The sequence below is a fragment of the Crocuta crocuta genome, unplaced genomic scaffold, assembly GCF_008692635.1.
Source record: "Crocuta crocuta isolate KB4526 unplaced genomic scaffold, BGI_CrCroc_1.0 scaffold152, whole genome shotgun sequence".
Lineage (NCBI taxonomy): Eukaryota > Metazoa > Chordata > Mammalia > Carnivora > Hyaenidae > Crocuta > Crocuta crocuta.
In genome coordinates, this window is record NW_027528798.1 from 2,821,255 (window position 1) to 2,837,169 (window position 15,915).

Here is a 15,915-nt window from a genome sequence, read left to right on the forward strand (position 1 = left end):
GGCAAGGGAATATAGAGACCAGATGAAGCTGAATGCAGCCTCTAGACTGACACAGTCCTAACCAGAGCTCTTTCCAGTTTGTCAACTGTGCAGGACCCCATCTAACAGAAACACTAATTCAAAGCCCCACCTAAACAGACCCTGATAATAAGTGCCACCTGCTCAAAGATGTTACAAACTGATACATGCAAAAAATCAAGTCTAGTGTTCTGGTAAAAGACTGGAAGAGGAGACCAGTTACTCAAATGTGCAGATAGGACATAAGAAATCACCCCCCAAAAAAGTAAACATAATACCCCTAGGGGAAACTAATAAAACTCTAATAAATGACACTAAAGAAATGGAGATCTATGAACTTCCAAACAATTCAGAATAATCCTCTGAAAGAAGCTAAGTGAACTACAATAACACAGTTACTAAAATAATGCATGAACAAAACAAGTTTGACAAATAAAAATCATAAAAAATTTAAACAGAAATACTATAAGCGAAAAATACATTGAATGAACAATTAAATAGCTTCACCAGCAGACCTGACCATGCCAAATAAATTATTCAGTCAAAGGAGCAAAATTAATGAAAAAGACCAAAAAAGAAAGAAAGTATATAAGCACTAATCAGGCACAATCAAGAGGAAAATACCCACTTTCTAGGAATTCCAGGAGAGAGAAAGTGACAAAGTATATTTAAAGCTCTAATGGCAGAAAATTCCCAAATATTGGGAGAGAAACGGACATCCAAATCCATGAGGCTGAAGCCAAATAGGGCTTCAATAGGTCACATTCTAATTAAGTTGTCAAAAGTCAAAGACCAAGAAAGAATTTTGGAAGCAGTGAGAGAAAAGAGAATTTACATAAAGGGAACCCCCATGAGACTACTTAACAGAAACTTTCAGGCTAAGAGAGAATGGGATAATATATTCAAAATATCAAAACAAAGAGATTATAAACCAGGAATTCTATACCAGGCAAAGAAATTATTCAAAAATGAAGGAGAGAGAGTTCATCACCACCAGACAGGCCGGCCTTAAAAAAATGTTAAAGTGAATTTTTTTAGTGAAGGAAAAGGATGATAGTTTATATCATAAAAGCATAAAGTAGTATAAAACTCACTGGTAATGGTAAATATATGATCAAAGATATATCCTGTAATATGGTAATTATACATAATTCACTTACACTCATTTAAAATTTAAAACCAAAGGTAATAAAAGTAAGTATAATATTTTGGATTATTTTGGATATGAGATATTAAAAATATATAAATTATAACATCAATAACCTACATGTGACGAGAAGAAGTCAAAAATATAGGGAGTGCCCCCTATGACCCAGCAATAGCACTGCTAGGAATTTACCCAAGGGATACAGAAATGCTGAGGCATAGGAGCACTCTCCGCAATAGCTAAAACATGGAAAGAGCCTAAGTGTCCATAAACAGATGAATGGATCAAGAAGATGTGGTTTATCTATACAATGGAATACTACATGGCAATGAGAAACAATGAAATCTGGCCATGTGTAGCAACATGGATGGACCTTGAGGGTGTTATGCTGAGCAAAATAAGTCAGGCAGAGAAGGACAGATCCCACATGTTTGCACGTATAGGAGGATTAGGAGGAACTTGACGGAGGACCATGGGGGAGAAGAAGGGGGGAAATGGTGGGGGAAAGGGAGAGAGGCAAACCATGAGAGACTCTTGAATGCTGACAAAAACTGAGGACTGATGGATGTGGGGGGGAGGAGGGGATGGGCATGGAGGAGGGCACTTGTGGGGATGAGCACTGGGTGTTATGTGGAAACTAATTTGACACTAAACTATTTGTAAAAAAAAAATATATATAGGGAGTGCTCTCAAAATTAAAATTAGAATAAATTGAAAACAACTTAGGATATTTCACGCAAGCCTCATAGTAACCCCAGGAAAAAACCTGTAGTGATTACAAAAAAGCACCTAATAATCAAGTCAAAGCATACTGATACCAAAAGGCATCACACGAAAGTGGGCAGGATAAGAAGCAAGCAACAATGGATCTACAAAAAAGAAAACTATTAACAAAACAGCAATACTAAGTCCTTACCTATTAATAATTACTTTAAGTGTAAATGGATTAAGTTCTCCAATCAAAAGACACAGAATTGCTGAATGGATTAAAATCCTCAAGATTTCACAATATTCTGCTTCCAAAGACTCACTGTAGCTTTAAAGACATACAGCCTGAGTTAAAGGACGGAAAAAGATATTTCAAGCAAAAGATAATTTTTTAAAAGCAAGGGGTAGCTATAAATCTATTAGATAAGAAAGATTTTTCTCTTTTGCCATTTTTAGTTTAAAGAAGGTCATTATGTAAAGACATCATTCCTACAAGAGGATGTTACAGTTGTAATATGTATTTACCTTATATTGGAGCACCTCAATATATAAAGCAAAAGGAGAACTGAAAGAATTAAAAAACAATATAAAAGTGATTAATAGGGGCGCCTGGGTGGCTTAGTCGGTTAAGCGTCCGACTTTCGCTTGGGTCATGATCTCGCGGTTCGTGGGTTCAAGCCCCGCGTCGGGCTCTGTGCTGGCTGCCAGCTCAGAGCCTGGAGCCTGTTTCAGTCTGTGACTCCCTCTCTCTCTTACCCTCCCCTGCTCACGCTCTCTCTCTCTAAAAGAAAAAAAAAAGTGATTAATATCTTATTAATAATTAGATCACCCAGATAATCAATAAGGAAAGAGTCAAAGTGGGCAAAACTATAAACCAAATGGAGGTAACAGACATATGCAGAACATTTTCTCTGACAACAGTAGAATGAACATTCTTCTCAAGTATACATAGAACATCTTCTAAGATAGATTATATGTTAGGCAATAAAAAAAAGTCTTAGCAACCCCAGGAAGATAGAAATCGCACTAAGTATCTCTCTGCTCCAAATGGTATGCATATTAGAAATTAATAATAGAAGAACTGGAGAATTTCCATGTATTCATAAGTTAAATGGCACTCTCCTGAACCGCCAGTGGATCAAAGAAAAAATTAAAAGGGAAGTAAGAAAGTATATTGAGAAACACAAAACAGGAAGCACAGCATACCAGACCTTAGAGAATGCAGCAAGACTTAAGAACTTCTAAGAAGTTCATAACAATAAATGCCTGCATTAATAAACAAAGACATCAACTAAACAAGCTAACTCTATGCCTCAACAAATTAGAAATGTAAAGTAAACTAAGCTTAATGTTAGCAGAAAGAAAAAAATAAAGCAGAAATAAATGCAATAGAAAACAGGAAAACAATAGAAAAGATTAAAAACTAAGAGTTGGCTGTCTGAAAAAGTAAACAAAATTCACAAACAATTAGCTAGACAAAGGAAAAAAAAGGACTCAAGTCAAAATTATGAAAAGGAGACAGTACAATGGATACCTCAGAAAGATCATATGAACAACTATTTCCAACAAACTAAAAACAAATAAATTATTAGAAACATAACCTACCAAGACTGAATCAGGAATAGAGAGAAAATAGGAACAGACCAATTATTACTAAGGAGATTAAGTTAGCAATAAAAAAAATCTCCCAACAAAGAAAAGCCTTGGACCAGATGGCTTTACTGGTAAATTTTGCCTCACACTTAAAGGATTGGAAGAGTTACAATAAAGATAGCAGGGCAAGAATTATCCTGATCTCCCTTTACCCACTGGACACACCAAAAACTGCAACTACATATAGCACAACTCTTTTTGAGAATAGCTAGCAGAACAGCTCTTCCACAACTAAAGATATAAAGAAAAGCCACATAAAGAGAAGAAGGGGTGGAGATGCAGTCTAGACAGGACCTTACACCCCTAGTGCGGCAGCCTGTGAGTACGAGGGATATATATATATAAAAAAAAAAAAGCAGATATCCTTCCTGAGGAGCAGAGCATTCAAGACTCCTATGAGAAACCCCTTCCCTGGCTTTGAAAATCAGTGACACTTAAACTGTAGGAGAGTCACAGGGCTATAGGAAATCAAGATTTTGCTCCCTTTTTTTTTTTTTTTTTTAATTTTTGAGAGAGCGACTGAGACAGAGAGACAGAATGCCAGTAGGGGAGGAACAGAGAGAGAGGGAGACACAGATTCCAAAGCAGGCTCCAGGCTCTGAGCTGTCAGCACAGAGCCTGATGCAGGTCTTGAAACCACAAACCGTGAGATCAAGACCTAAGCCGAAGTCAGAGGCTTAACTGACTGAGCCACCCAGGCACCCCCAAGGTTTTTCTCTTAAAGAGCCCAAAGTCACTCTGACACCCAGCACAGAGGCAGCAGTTTGGGGATCACCTGAATGGTATGTGAAGGAAACTTCTCCAGGAAGGGAAGGTCTGCTGTGTTCCATTTTTCCTACTTCCCTTCTTATCTAGCCTTCTTATCTAGCACTAGGGGGTAATGGGGCATACCAGAGGCCAGCTCCATCCACCAGTTGTGGCGGAGCCACACAGGGACCAGCCCTGGAGTGCCTAGTTCCCATGGCTGGGTGAGGAGGGGATCATGCTTCTTTGCCCCACAGGACACCCTCTACATAAGGCCACTCTTCCAAGACTAAAAGATGTAGCTTATCTTTTTCTAATACATAGAAGAAGAAAAAAAGAGAATCAGGCAAACTGAGGAGAGACAGGAAGGTGTCCCAAACAAAAGATGACAAAAACTTCAGAAAAAGGACTAAATAAAATGGACATATGCAATCTACCTGATAAAAATTTCAAAGTAATAATCATAAAGATTTTCACCAAACCCAAAAGAAGAATGGATGAGTTAAAGATTAAATAAAATGAAAAATACACTAAAGGGAATCAGATTAGAGGATACAGAACAGATCAGCTCTCTGGAAGATGGTAGTGGAGATCACTTAAGCTGATCAACAAAAAGAAAAGAATTTAATAGAGTAAGGATAGTATAACGGACTTCTGGGACAACGTTGAGCATACTAACATTCATATTATAGGAGTACTAGAAGCAGAAGAGACTGAACTGAGGGCAGAAAATTTATTTGAAGAAATAATAGCTGAAAATTTCCCTAACCTAGAAAAGGAAACATTCAGATCCAGAAAGCATGTAGAACCTCAAAGAGGTCCACACCAAGACATATAATTAAAACATTAAAATTGAGAGATAAAAAAAAAATCTTAAAATCAGCAAGAAGAAAGCAACTTGTCACATTTCTCCTAAGAACCCTCCCTCTCCCTCCTCCCTCCCCCCCTACACTGAGACTATCAACTAAGTTTTCATCAAAAATCTGCAGGCCAGAAAGTATTGGCACAACAGATTCAAAATGCTGACGGGGGGGTGCCTGGGTGGCTCAGTAGGTTAAGCATCCTACTTTGGCTCAAGTCATAATCTTGCGGTCCATGGGTTTGAGCCCCACATCAGGCTCTGTGCTGACAGCTTGGAGCCTGCTTTAATTCTGTGTCTCCCTCTCTCTCTGCCCCTCCCCTGCTCACACTCTGTCAAACATAAACATTAAAAACATTTTAAGATTTTTCAAAATGCTGACAGGAAAAATCCTACAACCAAGAATATTCTACCCAGCAAGCTTATCCTTCAAAATTGAAGGAAAGATCAGTTGCTTTCCAGATGAACAAGAGTTAAAGGAGTTCATCACCACTAACTCAGCCTTAAAAGAAGTCCTTTTAGTACTTCTTTTTAAAGTGGAAAAGAAAAGACCTCAAGAAAATTATGAAAGAAAAAAATCACTCGTAAAAGGAAACCTATAATCCACTTGCCAAGCTAGTATGAAGACTAAAAGACAAAACTAGTAAAATTAACTATATTTACAATAATTAGTTAAGGTATACACTAAATAAAAACATAGAAAACAAGACATCAAAAACAAAACATAAGAAATAAAAATATATTTTATAAGAAATAAAATATAATACTTTTAGAATGTATTTGAAGTCACCATTAACTTAAAATAGACTGTTATATATATATGATGTCCTATACAAACCTGATGGTAAGCACAAACCAAAAGCCAGTAATAGATTCACTTAAATCCCAACAAAACACTGAAAGTCATCAAATTATGAGAAGAGAGGAGCAGAATTACCAAAGCAATGAGAAAACAACTTACAAAATGGCAATAATTTCACACCTATCAACAATTATTTAATGGACTAAACGTTCCAATCAAAAGACATAGGGTCTAAATTAATTTCTAAATTAATTAATTTCTAAATTAAGAAAAGGAAGAGACCCATATACAGTCTGCCTACAAGAGACTGACTTCAGACAAAAGGACACAGACTGAAAATGAAGGGATAAAAAAAGAGATTCCATGCAAATGGAAACAAAAAGAAAGCTGAGCTAGCAATATTGAAATAAGACAAAATAGGCCTATTACAAAAATTGGAACAGGAGACAAAGAAGGATATTACATAATGACAAAGAGATCAATCCAAGAAGAAAATCTAACAATTGCAAATATCTATGTGCCCAACATAAAAGCATCTGAATATATAAAGCAACTATTAACTGACATAAAAGGAGGAATTGACAGTAACACACCAATAGTAGGAAACTTTAACACCCTACTCACATCAGTGGATAGGTCATCCAGATAAAAAATCATTAAGAAAGCAGTGGCACTAAATGACACATTAGACCCAATGAACTTAATAGATATTTATAAAACATCCCATCCTGAAAGAGCAGAACAAACATTCTTGACAAGGGCACATGCAACATTCTCCAGGAGGGCGCCTGGGTGGCTCAGTCGGGTAAGTGTCCGACATCAGCTCAGGTCATGATCTCATAGTTCGTGGGTTCGAGCTCCACATCGGGCCCTGTGCTGACAGCTAGCTTAGAGCCTGGAGCCTGTTTCAGATTCTGTGTTTCCCTCTCCCTCTGACCCTCCCCTGCTCACGCTGTTCTCTCCCTCTCAGAAATAAATAAAACATTTAACAAAAAAGAAACATTCTCCAGGATGGGTCACATGTTAGGCCACAAAAAAAAAAAAAACATTTAAGAAGACTGACATCTTATGAAGCATTTTTTCTGCCCACAATGGTATGAAACTAGAAACTGATTAACAAAAAATAAACTGGAAAAATACATGAACGCATGGAAGCTAAGCAACATGCTACTAAATAATAGAAAAAGGAAGTGAAAAAAATACCTGGGGACAAACCAAAATGAAATGAAGCATTCCAAAATTATATAGGAAACAGCCAAGGCAGCTCTAAGAGGGAAGTTTATAGCAATACAGTTCTATCTTAAGAAACAAGAAAAATCAAACTACTTCACCTTGCACCTAAGTTGACTAGAAAAAGAAAAGTTCCAAAATTAGTAGAAGTAAAGAAATAAAGATGAGAATGGAAATAAGTGAAAGAGCCTTTAAAAATAAACAATAATAAAGATCAATGAAACTAAGAGCTGTTTCTTTGAAAAGATAAACAAAATTGATAAACTTGAGTCAGACTCAAATAAAATTAGAAAGGGAAGTTACAACCAATCACACATGAATACAAAGGCTTATGAGTACTATGAACAATTATGCACTAACAAACTGGAAAACTGGAAGAAATAAATTCCTAGAAACCTGCAATCTTCCAAGACTGAATCAGAAAGAAATAAAAGATCTGAACAGACTGATTGCGAGTAATTAAACTGAATCATTAATAAAAACTACCAATAAATAAAAGTCCAGAACTAGATGCTTCATAAGTGAATCCCACCAAATATTTTAATGGTTAATACCTATTCTGCTCAAGCCATTCTAAAAACTGAAGGGGAATGAACACTTCCAAATACATCCTATGAGGACAGCATTACCCTGATACCCAAACCAAAGACATTACAAAAAAAAATTTTTTTACAGGCTAATAACCCTGATGAACAGAGATGCAAAAATCCTCAACAAAATATTAGCAAACAAATTCAACCCTACAGTCAAAATATCCTAGACCATGATAAAGTTGAATTTGTTCCAAGGATGCAAGCATGGCTCAATATCCACAAATTAATAAATATACCACACATTGACAAAATGAAGGATAAAAATCATGATCATTTCAAATAGATGCAAAAAAAAATTTGATAAAATGAAACATTGATTTATATTTAAAAAAAAACTCTCAAGTGTGTAGAGACAGAACATACCCCAACATAATAAAGGCCATTTTTGACAAACCCACAGCTAACATACTTAATGGTGAAAAACTGAAAGCTTTTCCTCTAAGCTAAGGAACAAGGTAAGGATAAGCACTCTCCCCACTTTTATTCAACATAGTACTGGAAGTTCTAGCCACAGTCAGACAAGATAAAGAAATAAAAGGCATCTAAATTGGTTTTTAAAAAAGTAAAACTGTCAGTATTTGCAGATGACATGACCCTGTATAGAGAAAATCCTAAAGACTCCACCAGTAAACTAATAGAATAAATAAATTTAGCTGCAGGATATAAAATAAATATACAGAAATTGGTTGTGTTTCTATAAAGTAAACAAACCAAACAAATCTCTCAGAGAAATTAAGAAAGCAATCCCATTTACAACTGCATCAAAGAGAATAAAATGCCTAGGAATAAATTTAGGAAAGAAGATTAAAGACCTGTAGTCTGAAACCTCTAAAACACTGATGAAAGAAGTTGAAGACACAAATAAATGAAAAGATATACAGTGCTCAGGATTGGAAGAATTAATACTATTAATATGTCCATACAACCCAAAGCCATCTTGACAAAGAAGAAAGAATCTGGAGATGTTATAATACCTGATCTCAAACTATACTATAAATATACAGTAATCAAAACAGTACAATAGTTGCATAAAAACAGACACATAGATGAATGGTAAAAATATAAAGTCCAAAATAAACCCATATTTATATGGTCAGTTAATTAATGACAAGTGAGGTACGAGAACACAATCAGGAAAAGACATTTTTCAATAAATGTGCTGGGAAAACTGGACCACTTTCTTACACCATATACAAATAAAAACTCAAAATGGATTAAATATCTAAATGTAATACCTGAAACCATGCAACTCCTAAAAGAAAACATCAACCATAAACTCTTAGACATCAGCCTTAGCATTATTTTTTGGATCCTTCTCCTCAAAGGCAACAAAAGCAAAATAAACAAATAGAATGCATTAAACAGCTTTTGCACAGCTAAGGAAATCATTAATAAAGTAAAAAGCCAACCTAATGAATGGGAGAAAATATTCCCATAAGAAGTTAATATCCAAAATATATTTAAAAAACCTACAGAACTCAATACACACAAAAAGCAATCCAATTTAAAAGTGGGCAGAGGACTTTAAAAGACTTTTCTTTCCCCAAAGAACACATATGGATGGTCACTTGAAAGATGCTCAGCATTGCTAATCATTAGGGAATTGCAAATAAAATTCACAATCAGATGTTACCTTACACCAGTCAGAATGGCTAGTATAAACAAGACAATAAATAACAGGTTTTGGTGAGGATTTGGAGAAAAGGGAGCCCAGTGCTATTGGTGTGAATGTAAATTGGTGCACCCACTATGGAAAACAGTATGGAGGTTCTTCAAAATATTAAAAATAAAAATATGATCCAGCAAATCCACTTCTAGGTTTTTATCCAAAGGAAATTAAAATATTAATTTGAAAAAATATATGCACTTCAATGTTCACTGCAGCTTTACAGTAACCAAGATATGGAAAAAAACATGTGTCTACTGACAGATGAATGGATAAAGAAGATGTGTGTGTGTGTGTGTGTGTACACAGGAGCAATGAAATATTACTCAGCCATAAAAAATGAAATCTTGCCATTTGGAACAACATGGATGGAACTAGAGGGTATTACGCTAAGAAAAATAAGTCAGGGAAAAACAAATGCCATGTAATTTCATTTGTATGTGGAATCTATGGGGGGGATAAAAGAACAAAGCAGAAACCAACTAATAAATACAAAGAATAAGCTGATGGTTGCCAGTGGGGAGGACAGAAGGGAGGGACAAAATAGATAAAGGGAATCAGGAGGTACAAACTTCCAGTTATAAAATAAAAAAGTCATAGGAATAAAAAGTGCAACCTAGGGGATATAGTCAATAATGTTGTAATTACTTTGTATGCTGACAGATGATAGCTATACTTATTGAGGTAATCATTTCATAATGTGTATAAGTGTAGAATGACTATATTGCACACCCAAAACCAATATTGTGTGTCAACTATATTTAAATTAAAAGAAAATTGGGGAGCCCAAGTGGCTCAGTCGGTTGAGTGTCTGACTTCGGCTTAAGTCGTGATCTCATGGTTAGTAGGTTCGAGCCCCGTCGGGCTCTGTGCTGACAGCTAGCTCAGAGCCTAGAGCCTGTCTTCAGATTCTGTATCTCCCTCTCTCTCTGACCCTCCCCTGCTTAGGCTTTCTCTGACTCTCAAAAATAAATAAAAACATTAAAAAATTTTTTAAAAATAAAATTAAATTGGGGCGCCTGGGTGGCTTAGTCGGTTAAGCGTCCGACTTTCACTTAGGTCATGATCTCGCGGTTCGTGGGTTGGAGTCCCGCGTCGGGCTCTGTGCTGACTGCCAGCTCAGAGCCTGGAGCCTGTTTCAGTCTGTGACTCCCTCTCTCTCTGACCCTCCCCTGCTCACGCTGTCTCTCTCTCTCTCTCTCTCTCTCTCCTAGAAATAAATAAAACATTTAAAAAATAAATTAAATTAAATTAATGCTAAACTTTCTACCTTTCAAACAAATTGAATAGGGGGGAACCCTCCCAAACTCAATTTACAAGTCCAGCTTCATCCTGCTATCAAAGCCAGTAAAGGTACTACAAGAAAACTGCAGGCCAATATCCCTTGTGAATATAGGTGGAAAATTCTCAATAAAATACCAGAAGAGTGAATTCAGCAGCACATAATATGATCCTTTACCATGATCAAGTAGGACTTATCCCTGGGAGGCAAGGATGGTTCAACATATGCACATGAGTAATTGTGATATGTCACATTAATATAATGAAAGATAAAAATCACATTATCACCTTAATAGATGCAGAAAAAGCATTTGACAGATTACAACATTCTTTCATGATAGAAACATAAAATCAGGTATAGAAGGAATGAAATGCAACATAATAAAGGCCATACATGACAAGCCCACAGTTAACATCACACTCAGTGGTGAAAGACTGAAAACTTGTCCTCTAAGATGGGGAACAAGACAGCGTGTCCAGCCTTGCCACCCCTATTCAACGCTGCTCTGGATAGGACTTCTACCATTGTCAGGTAAGTAAAAGAAATTAAAAGCATCAAAATTGGAAACAAAGAGAGGAAACTGTCCCAAAAGACAATCCGATATAATCAAGGAATTCAGTCAAGTTTGCAGGATATACAAAATTAACAGAGAAACATTGGTAGTGTTTCTATGCACTAACAACAAATTATCTAAAAAATAAACACTCTCGGGGTGCCTGGGTGGCTCAGTCAATTAAGTATCTGACTTCGGCTCAGGTCATGATCTCACGGTTCATGGGTTCGAGCCCCGTGTTGGGCTCTGTGCTGGCAGCTAGCTCAGAGCCTGGAGCCTACTTCAGATTCTCTATCTCCCTCTCCCTCTCTGACCCTCCCTTGCTCACGCTGTCTCTCTCTCTCAGAAATAAATGAAAACATTAAAAATAAAAAAATAAACATTCTCATTTATAATAGCATCAAAAACAAAAAAAAATCCTAAGGACGGGTAAGATCTCTACACTAAAAACTATAAGACATTAATGTAAGAAATTGAGGACAACACAAATAGAAAGATATTGTGCATTCATTTGGAAAAATTAATATTGGTAAAATGCCCTTACTGTCTATACAGCTAAAGCAAACCCTAACAATATTCCAAGTGACATTTCACACAGAAGTAGGAAACATTCCTAAGACAAGTGGAACCACAAAAGACAATGAATAGTCAAAGCAATCCTAAAAAAGAACACCATAGGAGGTATCATTTTCTGGTTTTAAGCTGTATTATCAAAACAGTACGGTACTTGAATAAAAACAGACACATAGAACAATGGAATAAAAATGGGAGCCCAGAAATAAACCCATGTCTATATGGTCAAGTACTGTTGACTACTGAGCCAGGAATACTCAATGGAGAAAAGACACTTTCTTCAATAAACGGTTCTGGGGAAATTGACTATTCACTTGTAAAAAGAAACTAGACCTCTGTCTTCCACCACTCACAAAAATTAACTTAAAATGGATTAAAGACATAAATGTAAGGCCTGAAACCATAAAACTCCTAGAAGAAAAAAGAAAAAGCTCCTTGAGATGGGTCTTAAAATTGATTTTCATGAATATTCAAAAATAAATAGGAGTATATCAAACTTAAAATCTTTTGCACGGCAAAACAATCAACAATATGAAAAGATAACTTACAGAATGGGAAAGAGTACTTGCAAATTATGCAACTGATAAGGAGTTAAAACCCAAAATATATAAAGAACAGCTAGCTACAAATCAATAGCAAAAACCCCAACCCAATTTAAAAAGGTGAAGGACCAAAATGGGCATTTTTCCAAAGAAAATAATCAGATGGCCAAGAGGTACATGAAAAGGTGCTCAACCTCTCACAAATCACTAGGGATAGGTATATCAAAGCACATGAGATCTCACCTCACCCCTGTGAGAATGGCTATCATCAAAAAGATGGCAAGGCTGTGGAGAAAGGGGAACTATTTTGCACTGTTGATAGGAATGTAAATTGGTACAGTCACAATGGACCAAAGTATGGATGTCCTTCAAAAAATTAAAAATAGAATGACCATATGATCCATAAATCCCACTTCTGGATATATATCCAAAGGAAATAAAAACATTATATAAAAGATATACCTGCAACCCCATGCTTTTTGCAGCTATACCATAGCCAGCACATGAGAAAAATCTAAGTGTCCGTGGATGGATGAATGAAGAAAATATACGTTATTCATGATTTAGAAATAAGGATATCCTGCTATTTGCAGCAACAATGTTTGGGACTTGAGGGTATTAAGCCAAGTGAAGTAAGTCAGAGAAAGAAAATTCCATATGATCTCACATGTGGAATCTTAAAATTAGTAGAAAAAGAGGTCAGATTTCTGGTTACCAGAAAGGCGGGAAGGTAGGGGCAGGAATTGGATACATGTGATCAAAAGGTACAAACTCCATTTATAAGATAAGTACTGGGGATATGTATACATGATTACTATAGTTAACAATGCTATATGTTATATTTTGAAGTTGCTAAGAGTGTACCCTAAAAGTTCTCATCACAAGGAAAAACAAATTTTTTTGTATCCATATGAGGTGATAGATGTTAACTAAACTTATTGTGGTAATCATTTCACACTGTATGTAAGTTAAGTCCTTATGCTGTATACCTTAAACATTTACAGTGCTGTATGTCAATTATATCTTGATAAAACTGGAAAGAAATTGTGAGGTGCATGACTGGGAGATAATCCAAAGTCTGAACCAATCCAGGAAGGCTATCTGGAAGAGGAAGAGTTTCAGGTAGCCCTTAAAAGAGGATTAAAGNCTTGTCTTGGAATTTACATGCTTCCTCAATTCTGTAAAATATTTTCACTTCTCATTTCCCTCCTTGACTTCCCTTCTAGAAAGCACAGGAGCAGAATTAATAGCCACTTAGAGAAAACATATTTGCGCAAATTTTAGATTTAATGATTTGCCTCCTTTATCCACAGCTTAATATTATAATGACAACATTTTACAAATTATCCAAAATGGGAAAATCTTGACCTTGGGTTCAACCAGGTCTAGATTTGGAAGTTCTAACACTTTGAAGCTTTGAAAGAATAAGTAAGTGTTAAGGTTACTGAGCATCCATTTCTTCATATAAAATAGAATTTTTTAAAAAATGACTTTTAGGAGTTTTTGTTGTATCACACTAGGACAAACAATATGTGGAATTAAAGGGGGTTATTTCCTGGCATATGCTCTGTCGGTGCTGGTTCCCTTCACTCCTACAATATGTGAGCTGCCATCACTCTCTTCTACCCTGTCTGAACAACACAGATCCTGTCCAATGTATGACTGGGAAATATTCCCAGATGCTTAGGCCTAACTGATGTTCTACCTTCGGCTCTCTTCCATCCCCAATCCTAGTTAAATGCTCCATAAATGATCCCCAGCCCACACACATTTCCCCCCTAACTTCCCCCTAGGTAAATAACAGATGCCATTGTCTTCTATTAGGTTCATTACAGATGTTTAATCATCCGAGCTTCTATGGTTGCATGGCCATAAACAAGATAGCCTTACCAAAGTGTGGGGAATGCCAGAGCTCTCACTTTATGAGTCCTAAAATTGATGAGGGAGTTGGCAGTGCCTGAGCCCCACAGCCCCGTGTCAGGGGAACCTCCCTTCCTGATTTGGATGTTTTTGTTACTTACATTTGAAATGTCAAAGAATATTTCATAATCCTATTTCCTTTTACTATCTATGATCCCAAAAGGGTTATCTTTGGTCAACAGTTGTTCATAAATGGGTAATGACAAAAGATGCATTTCGGGTGTTCTTTTAACAGCCTAAAAGATAGCAAGGCAGCCACGAAGCTGGGATTATGCGTGAAACCCTGGCCAGTTAGCTCAATGTATAGGAATGAGGATTATTTCAGTACAATTCCATGAGGATTCCTGAGTATGCAAAATCCACCACTCCCAAGCTCCAGTTCCTAGGCTGACCAAGTTGACCCTGTAGAAGCCAGTGCACATTTAGATGACTCAGTGACAAGGGTACAGACACCAAACCAACATCCGATGCTGTTCTGAAAACCTTCACGGATCTGAAGATTTTGAAGCATCTTTACCTAGCTTTCATGGTGTTTACTTCTGAGCATCTGTTCATGGGTCTAATTTCTGGAGCTGGATCTTTTTCAAGGTCTGTGGATTCCTGATGCATCCAGAAGTTAACATTCATATTCAGCCACTGTGGATGCCAGATATAATCTCCTGATACTCCTGTGTCCTAATGCATTAGATGCTTTTGGTGCCTGACCTACCACTGATTTTAGCCACAGCTATGGTTGAAAGTTCTATTCACCCTGAGAGCTCCCCACCTTAATGCACAGAGCAGAGGGTCTCCGCTGATGGGTAAGAATAGCTCAGCATAGCCCTAGCATCCTACAGCAGCACAGTTCAGCCACTCTCTCTCCTTTTCTGTCTATCCCTCTCCTTTCTTTCCTTCCTTTCCCTCCTCCCATGGAGACAGAAATATACACAAGGACATACAGAGAACTAATGTGGGTAAGCAGCCTTATAGGCTTAACCTGAGAGAGAGTTAGAAATGTAAGATCTCAGAATTCATCCTAGACCTACTGGCTCATAGTCTGCATTTTAAAGAATATCTTCAGAATATTCAAATGAACACTAAAATTTGAGAAGCTTTGGTCTAGATTATTTTATGCATTGGAAAAATGACCCAAAGAAGCCTGCCAACCCTCTGCCCACCCTGCATTTCAGATATTGATGGCAGCTCTAATATGTAGTGGAGTAGACCAGAGTCTTCTTTCAATAAAAGAGGAAGTGCCTCATGCTGTCCCCATGTTATATTTCATTGTCAAATATCAAGAACCATTCAATTAATTAACTTGGTAAAACAAAGCTACTTTAAATTACTGAGTGCAGGTTCATTCTGGTGCGTAAACACCAGCAGTGCCAGAAAGAATAATTTCCTGAAAGCTTCCTATTGCCACACAAAGGAAGTCATTCTTGAGGAAAAATAAATAAATAACAGTCCTAATATAATCGCTTTTCATTTGCGCTCATGCAAGAAGTTGCCAAATGTTTGCACTCACCCATTCTATCAAAAAGTTGCTTTCTTGCCATAATTAAAATATATGAAGTCTGCCTCGCCAGCCACATCATGACATGGGTGCAGGCACTGAGAGTTTCCCAGCTCACCAGCCCCGCCCTGTG